At 36.4% G+C, this 10,479-nt stretch overlaps 1 non-coding gene across 1 annotated transcript; it reads right to left on the reverse strand.

The window, feature by feature from the left end:
• Window positions 1-6,639: 6,639 nt before the first annotated feature.
• On the reverse strand, window positions 6,640-6,712 carry Trnar-acg (transfer RNA arginine (anticodon ACG)). Its single transcript has one exon. It is a non-coding gene; the product is annotated as a tRNA-Arg (tRNA).
• Between the last annotated feature and the right edge of the window lie 3,767 nt (window positions 6,713-10,479).

The following is a 10,479-nucleotide window of genomic DNA, read 5'->3' on the forward strand; positions in this document are numbered from 1 at the left end:
TATATATATATATATATATATATATATATTAGCAACCGCCAGGCGTTGCGCGCCGATGTCTAATACGCATGAATATTATATTTTAATTAATACAGAAACTGAGAAGTGTGCATTATCATATTATGTTTTTTTTTTCTACAAAGTTTTTGTAAGTAAAAAACAGAAAAAATACTCGAGCTGAGATAGAAACCAAAACCTAAAGATAGTGAGTCATGTACGATTCCCATTAGACAAGCGAGACATGTTCTGTAAAAGATGTTTTCAAACTACTTGTTCTTAACATAAGTAATAAGTATGCGCACTCGTGAAACAGCAAACAAATAAATCCTATGATTCCCACGTACCAATTTTTTTCAATTTTAACCAGTCAGAAAACCTTATTTTTCAGATAAAAACATATTTAAAATGTTTCAACGTATCTAAATACCTGAATATAGTACATACGAAATCTGAAGTCTGTAGATCAAAAATTCGTTGAATATATTCGTTGAGAAATGCCTTCATACACCCTAATTTTCATATATATATATATATATATGTATAATTATTTTTTACTATGATGATTATTAAATACCTACAGACACTAGTGTTTCATCCTTTCGGAAATCTTCAGTGCAGGGTGTAACGATTAATACCAGTCGAACTATTCGAACCCCGCATCACGAGACATCTCTGGCTCGATTTAGCGAAGACCTAATCCATTCGGCTACCATTTACCGCGTGGAATAACGTCGAATTTTAAACATTTTAATTTTAAATGTTCATTTACGTCAGTCAGAGAGTGATCAAATCGTTATACGATGATCTATGCATATATATATATATATATATTCATATATATATATATATTTTGTGTTGCCGGGTGCGAATCTATCGACTGGTGTTAATCGTGACACCCTGCACTGCAGATTCCCGAAAATATGAAACACTAGTGTCTGTATGTATTTAATTTTCATAGTCAATAATCATATATATATATATTAGTGTTGGGACGATTGATCGGAATCGGAATCGGGAATCGATAAAATCGAAACATTTTAGGGTATCGGAATCGGTACTTAAATTAGAAAAAAATTGTGCCTATTTTCTCGATGCGAACAGCGATTTTTTAATTGGCTTTTTTTTAATTTGATTTTCTTTAAAGAAAAATGTTCTACCACTGATAGTGAATATTTACAGATTAAGAAAGAATCGGAATCGGAATTGGTAATTGTATCGGAATCGAGAGTTTAATATGGAACGGAAGCATCGCTATTTATTGACAAACTCTATGTTAAACATTTCAGAGACAGACCATGGTTTCATTGCAGTGGGCGTGCCGATTAAATCTTTAAAAATCAAAACAAATCTCATAATAAAAAAAACAAGAAAAACATAGTAGTATGGAGTTTAAGAGGTTAAGCGGCGTTGAGCCTGGTCAGTACTAAAATGAGTGTGAATTTGCGAACTTTTAGTGTTATGTGTGCTCTCTGCTTATCTCGGCAATGTTTCCATCAGTCTTGGGTTCACTTTATCCCACTTGACACTAGCAGTGCGAATTCAGAGGAAATGGTGTTGGGCATTTCAACATTTAGGAGATATATCATGCTTCCATTGCAGTGGATGTAACGATTGAATGCGTTTAAAAATTCAAACAAATATTAATCGAAATGAAAAAAAATAAATAAGAAAGAATCATCATAGAATGGAGTTCGAACTGTTTTGAGCTCTATTCTTCGATTTGTTCTTTATCTCGTGAGTCATTGATGACCGCTTGTGAATTTCATATTCTCTTCGCTCAGGTCTAACCCTAACACTGTGTCTTATCAGTTCTCTGAAAAGAAATGTAAACTGTGCGGTAGAATTATACTTTTCTATGAAAGAGACCGAAACTAACAAGAATACGTGTGTGAAAGAGATGGCGGAACCAGCTCTCACATTCCCGAAAATTTGCGCGTTTCTTGCGACTAGAACAAAATGGCGGATTTATTTGTCGAAGTCGATTTGTGTTCTACTTTATCCTGAAATGGAAAATGAAAAGAAAACAAGAATTGAATAGATTTTATATTATTTCCCATCGGAAGAAGCGGTAGACCAATAGGCGAGGATTGGATTTTGTACATCGAGTGGAAAACGAGAGGTTTGGTCGAATGCAGAGGGACGGGGTTGAATAAGATAGATGAAAAAAAAGAAAAAAGAAAAGGTGATTAAAAGAATGAGAGACAGAAATAGACTAATGACAAGATGGACGCGAGGACACAGTCGTCACCAGTACGCATGCGCTTAGGCTAAACAAATTGAAAAGACTCAAGACAATAGCAAACACGCACAATGGTAAGATAAACAAGTTTTAAATGAAGAAATAACCGTTCGTGCCGAACAAGAAATAATTGTCTCTTATACAAACGAGAACATCTATATGTATGAAACATCCTTTGTTTTCTTTTCTCGACGGCACATCAACCCGTTGGGCTTATATAAGAGGATCCACTTAAAATAACCCTAATAATCTTCAACCAGAAGGATGTATTGAAGAATGAAGTACTAATAATATATCTTTAATGATGTATTTTTAGCGTCGTTTTGCATACACTTTCGACTAAAGTAAACAATAAACACACAGATAGAGTTCAAAATAGACTTCGTAGCCTCGTGGGAAATGTCCTTTTCTCTTCCTTGCAACCTCTATCTCACAGAAGAGATGTTGCGAGTTTGTCTCTGATGTATCGTTATTTTCATGGAAAGTGTTCGACTGAGCTTCAATCTATGGTCCCCCCTCGCCAAACTTTCACAAGAAACACTCGTCTAGCTGTAAACACTGTCAATAATTCCCCCCCACTATTTATCTGTTCCTAAACCTAACCGTAGATTCCATGAACAAAGTTTCTTTCTTAGAACTGCACGCATGTGGAATTGTCTTCCGTTTTCCTGCTTTCCGGCTGACTACAATATGGTTGTCTTCAAGTCTAACGTAAATAAGTTCTTGATGAGCCGTTCCATATAAGTTATCAAATTTACCAAATTTTCATTACTAATGATTACTATATTGTCCAATTTCTACTGTACACTCTTTAACCCTTATCCTTGAGTGGCCTCTTGGCCTTGATAATGTTGTGATGCCTATGTAAAAAAAAAGCGTAGATGGAAGCAAACATATTAAGTATTATTAGGATTATTCGGACCAATTTTTATTCATTCATCCCCCGACAAAATGAGAGTGGACCTGTAAATTCACCCTTGTCCGTTCGTCCGTTCGTCTGTCTGCACTTTTCTCAATAACTTCGACTTGGAATTTTTTGAGATTTTGCACAAACATTAAACATGATCTGAGTAAAAAGTAATAGAACAAATATTCCGGAAAAAAAAAACTTCGGTTGCCCCCCCCCCCCCTCTTGGGGTGCCTTTGGGGTTAAAATGACTAAAATTAACACTTTTGTGCTTATTAAAAAAAAAAAATTGATGCCTTGGATTTTTATAAAACTTTTTTGAAAAGTTGTAAATAGTTGATTTTTATATAATTTTGTTTGTCTATACTTCGCGATAACTCTTGGGTGTGCCCCAGGGGCTCTTTTAGGGCTAATAAAAACACTCCAATTTTTGTTGAAAATTTTCTCTGTATATCTATTTTAGCAGTTTTGCATGGTGCTGAACTCACATTTAAATATGTTAAGACCTTGGGGACTTTTGGGGCTAAATAGTGAGGGGGGGTGATGGACTTAGTCATTTCTTTTACATGATGCAGAACTAAAATTTACATATAATAAGGCATAAAACTGCACCGTTTGTTCATTTTCACCAGAATTTTACGTTCTTTGGGGACATTTAGGGCTAAATGTAGGGGGGAGCAAATGCTGAACAATCATTTTTTATGCTTCGTTCACTGTGCACTAACGGGGGATCATGCATGCTTCACTTGTTTTGATTAATATTCGTACAAAAGTTTCGGCCAGGTGTATCTTGTCGAACAAGGGCATGTTTCTGACAAACTCGGGAATCTGCACAGGTATTCTATCGAAACCCTTTATGTAGTTTTACATACATATTGGATGAAAAAAAACCAAACAAACAATAATCACGCAGCTTGAATGGAAACAAATATTCTAGTGGTGTCCTGTCTGGTACAGGCATTGACGGCTATCGTTCTTCAGCTGTCCCCCCCCCCAGGAATTCATGAATAGAGTGTTGCTGTTTTTTTTTTTGTTTTTTTTTTTGTTATTTTTTTGCTGGTTGTTGAAGAGTAGTTTGATGACGATTAGGTGACACCTGTCAATCACAGTAATCCCTGCCGAGCGTGGTGGTCTGATCCAGACCCCTATTCACGTTGTTTTTCGAATAAAGTAGTTTGATGTATTGCCATAGCTTTCTTTGCAGTCATGGATACAATAGGTTGAAATTTGGTTCTGTCCTCCGAGCAATGCCCATACTGGGCGATTGTCTTAACCATTATACCCAAATTTATCTTCTGCCCAACACAACGAAATACGAAACCATCGCCTGTATTACATCAGCCACCTGCTTTCCATGGCCGTACATTACCCTTACTGGAGGGAAGGTGCTAAGTGACTTCCATCTTGATTCATATTCGCACATACGTTTCGGTCAGGTGTATTTGGTCGAATTATGGCATGTTTCTGTCGAACTCGGGAATCTGAGCGGAATTTCGATCATAACCCTTTTATTTTATCCACAGAGGTAGAATGCTAGAATATTTTAGACAGCTATGTAATTTTCAGTTGTATTATTTCACAAATCTGGGTGCCCGGCGTGCCCGGGCGTTTTGAGGTGTGTGTTGAGCAAAACAAAAAAAGTGGTAGTAGGCAGGCAGGCTCGAACCCGTACCGCGAAGGAGGAACAGAAAGTGAAAAAAATGACGTCGTTGCTGTTGCGCCCATCGTCAAACCAGAAATGGCGAAGGCTTAAATTAAGGCTAGCCAATCGAAAATAAGTCGATTTTTCGATATTTCTCGTCCGAAGGGTCCAGCTTGAAAACGATACCAATCTGGTGAAAATCCGCCGCCTCTGTCGACAGTTTTAGGCAGATATACATACATTCAAACAGACAGTGATAAGTAGGCATCGGAAATGCAAGCCAATACGGTCAGCGCAGTTGCAGGAATTACTGGAAAAGTGTTGCAGTGTTTCACCATCCGTCTGTTGGGATTCTAAATCTCAGTAAATATTCAAATATATTCTGTGTTTCAAGGATTCAAATCATATGTATAAAATCTTTTGAGACAGTGCCTGAAATTAGTTTCAAATCTCCACGTCTTCCTCTAAATGCCGAATATTTGCATGTTCCCGACTCTAAGTCGCCTTTGGGAAATTGAAAATCTGCACAAAATTTGAATTGACCTGATATATGCAGAGCAATAGTCGTAGAACACCTCAATAAACAATTTTTATATTTTAGAAAATCCTCTTGAATACGCTAACCTTAAATATCGTAATTCACTTCGACTTTACAATTTTTCAACAAACATATTTTGTATTACCGTTTTATCTTGATTGATATTCGTACACACGTTTCGGTCAAGTGTAACTTGTCGAACTAGTGCATGTTTCTGTTAAACTCTGGAATCTCCATCGAATTTCGATCATAACCCTTTTATTTTAATCAAGGAGATGGAATACTATCTTTCAGACAGCTATGACTAAGGGGATGTCTTATATAATTTTTAAATGTATTATTAAAGCTGGTGTTCTCTTCCCAAAAGCAAGCCTGAACGGGTTCATAAGAAGATCCAGGTTTGCCCAGTGACCAGGGTGTCACTTTCGAAAGCTTACAGAATGTATATAAACTTATAAATCAAAGCATTATATGAAATTTACCGGGGAAATAATTGATTTTTTCCCGTAAAAATGATGATGATGATGATGATGACGATGATGATGATGATGGTGTGGCTACACAATCGAAGCTGGAGTTAACTCTCCAAAAGCAAACCTGGCCGGGTGATTAGAAGTCCTAGGTTTAGCAATTATCAGACCCCCCCCTCTCGGCATTGCAGACAATGTACGACGAAAATGAAAATCTATACGGTTGGAGCCAGCGCAGTTGCAGGAATTGCTAGGATAGTGTTGTAGTGTTTAACTATCCGTCTGTTGGGACTCCAAACCTCAGTAAATATTCAAATATATTTTGTGTTTCAAGAATTCAAATCATATGTATAAAATATTTTGGGACAGTACATCAAATTAATTTCAAATCTCCACGTTTTCCTCTAAATGCTGAATATTTGCATGCTCCTTACTCTACGTTTCCTTTGGGAAATTGAAAATCTGCACAAAATTTGAATTGACCTTATATATGCAGAGCAATAGTTGTAGAACACTTCAATAAACAATTTTAATATTTTAGAAAATCCCTTTGAGTACACTGACCTTAAATACCGTAATTCACTTTGACTTTACAATTAAAAAAACACATATTTAGTACTAGCGGCTGCGTCGTGTCGGCACACCCAACGCTGACTAAAACACACAATCGAGTACACTCAACATCAAGTACACTCAACATTGTCTTACCACCAACACTTGCCCTGTGAACTCGGAGTATGGTAAATTCCCATATGCAGAAAACAAAATCACTGAAAAAACAAAAATACCCTAACTAAGGGTAAGGATACTGAGTAAACGTTGGATACAATAATAAAATTATTACGAACTTGCCAGGATTCGAACCTGGAATCTTCTGATCCGTAGTCAGACGCGTTATCCATTGCGCCACAAGTCCTGTCCGTATGCCGAAAGATGTTATCGCGACTGTATACAGATTGCGCTAAATTCCGTCGACATGAGCTTGTAACTCTTTTGACATTGCACGAACCGGCCCAAAAACCTTTATTTCGAGTTTTTTGTGTGACACGGCGTTGTTCGTTACGAACCATATATAGATTAGGACACTCTAGGGACTCACACCTTTCAGGGAAAAAAACGAATTGTTCAATTCGGTGCATCCCTTCGAAAGTTTTATTGGTATATATACACACACATAAATAAATAAGCATTTAGAATATAATTAATAGTATTGATTATTTGTATTTTTTAGATTACTGTTTTCATCTTGATTGATATCGAACTAGTGCATGTTTCTTTCGTACTCGGGAATCTACATTGAATTTCGATCATAACACTTTTATTTTATCTAGAGACATTGGATGCTATTTTACAGACAGCTATGACTATGTGAAAGTCTTATATACTTTTTAATTGTATTATTTAATGTTGCGGTACTGTGCATTGAAACTGTAATACGCCACGGGTCGTTGCGAACCTCGAAGACCCGTTCCGTTGTGGATAACGTAAATTGTAAAATTCAGTTTTAAGTATCCCTCTTCTGGAGGTTAAAATCTTAACGCTCACGACTGACAACACTAAAAATACTATCGTCTAACCAAATCTCCTAGCAGGGACATTTATCCGCCAGAGAAAATAAGTCTTCATTCATAACTGCTAAAACTCGTCATGAATAAATTAGTTTTGTTGCACGTTTTCCGGTTGAAATCATCAAACCTTCTCCACTAGAAACATAGGCGTTTCCCAAAAGGAAAAAAAAATGTCTATATGAATGCAATGTCGTGCTATGCACCTGTTGTGAAGGAACATAACTGGCTATACACCGGTTACAAACTGTATATATATATTGGACTGTTTGGCAGACAGCGGCAGACAAGCAGTCGCAGTAAGACGGATAGTCTTACGTGTTGATTATCAGACTTTCTTCCCCATACTTGTTACTATGTACTTCTATTTACCTTAGGCGAGCAGCCTTACGTTTCTGTATTATAAATAAACCCCATTACACATACCACTCGGTGTAACTCACGTTTGTCTTTATTTCCTAAGTATTTAGGAATATAACAATGGCGACGAAAGGATGTTCTTTCTCTTAACAGAGATAAATTACCGTACCAAGGACTGTGTACAATGCAAGGATTTTTTGTTTTACGAAAAAAACAAACTACACAAGGATTTTTGACCACGTGCGTCAATGAATTTAAAAATTTTTCCTACCTAAAGTAGCGAAAAGTACGGATTTTTCTTCGTAAAGAACTCACAAGAAATTATAGAAACATGTTCAAGGTAAAGTGGAATTTATATTTATTTTGACAAGTAAAAAAAAAAAAAAAAAAAAATGGTCGCAAGTTGAATTCGAAACTACACTAAAGGATTACGAGTTTCGAAAGAAAGAATATAAATACAACGACTATTGTACCATTTTATGCCACGTGGGAACGGCAGCCATATATTTTTTTTTTTTTGGAAAATTAATTGTTTGTTATTGCCTTTATATAAATAATTGGAACTATTTGTCGTGGGAAGTAAGAAATATTTTGTGTATGAACTTACGTTGTTGAAAAAAAAAAAAAAAAAAAAAAAAAAGAATTATTTTACAAAGCCTGTTGAATTACTATGGATGAACTTTGTTGAAACGTGTTGTGTCTGCATATTGCTACTAATTTACGATATATGTAAATTTACGATTTTTCTTTGGAATTATTGTGTAGAATTCGAAAAGACATTTTTGTACTAGAAGCTAACATGGAACAATTAGCAGAGTTAACTAAGGCTCTAGCCCTTAGCATCCAGGAACAGATAAAAATGACTCAACAATTTTTAGCGCAACAACAACAACAACAACAACAACAAATTCAACAACACCAGCTACAGCAACAGCTGCAACAACAACAAGAAAGAACACAAAAAACTTTAGAGGCACAACAAGAACAGACAAACATACTACAACGACAAATGTCGACACAGCAAAAGAATTTAGAAAAGCTAATTCTAACGTCGACCGGGAAGAAGACTAATTTTTCTGCCGAGGGTATTTCGAATTCACTAACGGAATTTCGTTACTCCCCGGATACTGGTGTTACTTTCCCTGCATACTACAGAAGATACGAAACAATTTTTACGAAAAGATGTTTAGACTGGACCGATGAGGAAAAAGTTACCCTGCTACTACAAAAACTGGGTACTGATGAAAACACCAAGTATGCAAATCTAATTCTACCAAAATAACCGGAGGAGGTTTCGTTCGAGGAAACAATTAGTACCTTGTCGAAAATATTTGATAAAAGGGATAGCCTATTTCACTCTAGATACAAATGTTTGAACATTCAGAAGGCAGAAGCTGAAGACTATCTAGAATATGCTTGCACTGTGAACTGTTTATGCGAATCATTTAAATTGAATGAAATTTCCGCAGACCAATTTAAATGTTTAATCTTTGTACAAGGTCTCACAGCACCAAGGGACAAAGATATACGTTCACGGATCCTAACAATTATGGAGGCGGATCCTAACATAACATTGCAAAAAGTCACTGAAGAGTGTCAACGTCTGATTAACATAAAGAAAGACAACACTCGCATTGAAGAGAAAAATATTTTTAAGGTGCAGCAAGTAAAAAGGCAAGGGACCACAAGAAAGTCCAGGTTCCAAGAACACAGGATCCTTAAAGGATACAAAGACCCAAAGCTAAAGTGTAAATGTTGTGGTAGTTTAAGACACAACAATAAGACCTGCTGGTTTAGGAACAAAATATGTTATGAATGTGGTCTCAGAGGTCACAAGGGAACATACTGTGCCCAGAAGAAAAGACAAGGGACCGATAATGTAAATACGCTTCGCATGAATAAAGAAAAAAGCTGCGAAAGACGGAAATATGTTGATGTTCGGATAAATGGACATCTGGTTACATTGCTTCTGGATAGCGGTGCAGATATTAGTATTATAAATGAAGATATATGGAAAAGGATAGGTCGACCTGAATTAACGAAAACCAGAAAGACGGCGAGAAGTGTGTGCGGCAAAAGATTAGAGTTCAAGGGAGAATTAAAATGCAAAGTGACATTCGCTAACCAGACTCATAAATCCAAAGTGTACGTCGTACCAGGAAAGAATACATGCCTGTTTGGGGTAGATTGGATTGTCCTGTTTAATTTATGGGAGAAACCCATAAATTCGTTTTGTAACGTTTTAACTGCAGAAAAAGCAAACCAAAGGGAAGACTTCCCGAAGGATTTGAAAACTGAATTTCCCAATGTTTTTGCCGAAGGACTAGGACTCTGTATTAAGACAGAGGCAAAATTTGAATTAAAGAAAAATGCCACTCCAGTATTCAAACCTAAAAGGAATGTGCCTTTTTCAGCGATGGACGCAATCGAAAAAGAGTTGGATAGACTTCAACAACTGGAAGTCATTGAAAAAGTTAACCACACAGATTGGGCAAGTCCAACCGTGTATGTAAAGAAAAAAAATAACAGAATAAGGGTCTGTGGAGATTTTTCAACGGGTTTAAATGACTGTCTATTGGACCATAATTATCCCCTTCCGTCCGCAGAAGATCTGTTCTCTAAGCTTAACGGAGGAAAAATTTTTTCTAAGATAGACCTCTCAGATGCTTACTTGCAAATTAAGATCAGCGATGAATGCTCCAAATACTTAGGCATAAATACTCATAAGGGCATTTTTAAGCTAAAGAGGCTTCCTTTT

Source organism: Euprymna scolopes, chromosome 11 (assembly GCF_053919585.1).
Source record: "Euprymna scolopes isolate OS-2025 chromosome 11, ASM5391958v1, whole genome shotgun sequence".
Taxonomy (NCBI): domain Eukaryota; kingdom Metazoa; phylum Mollusca; class Cephalopoda; order Sepiida; family Sepiolidae; genus Euprymna; species Euprymna scolopes.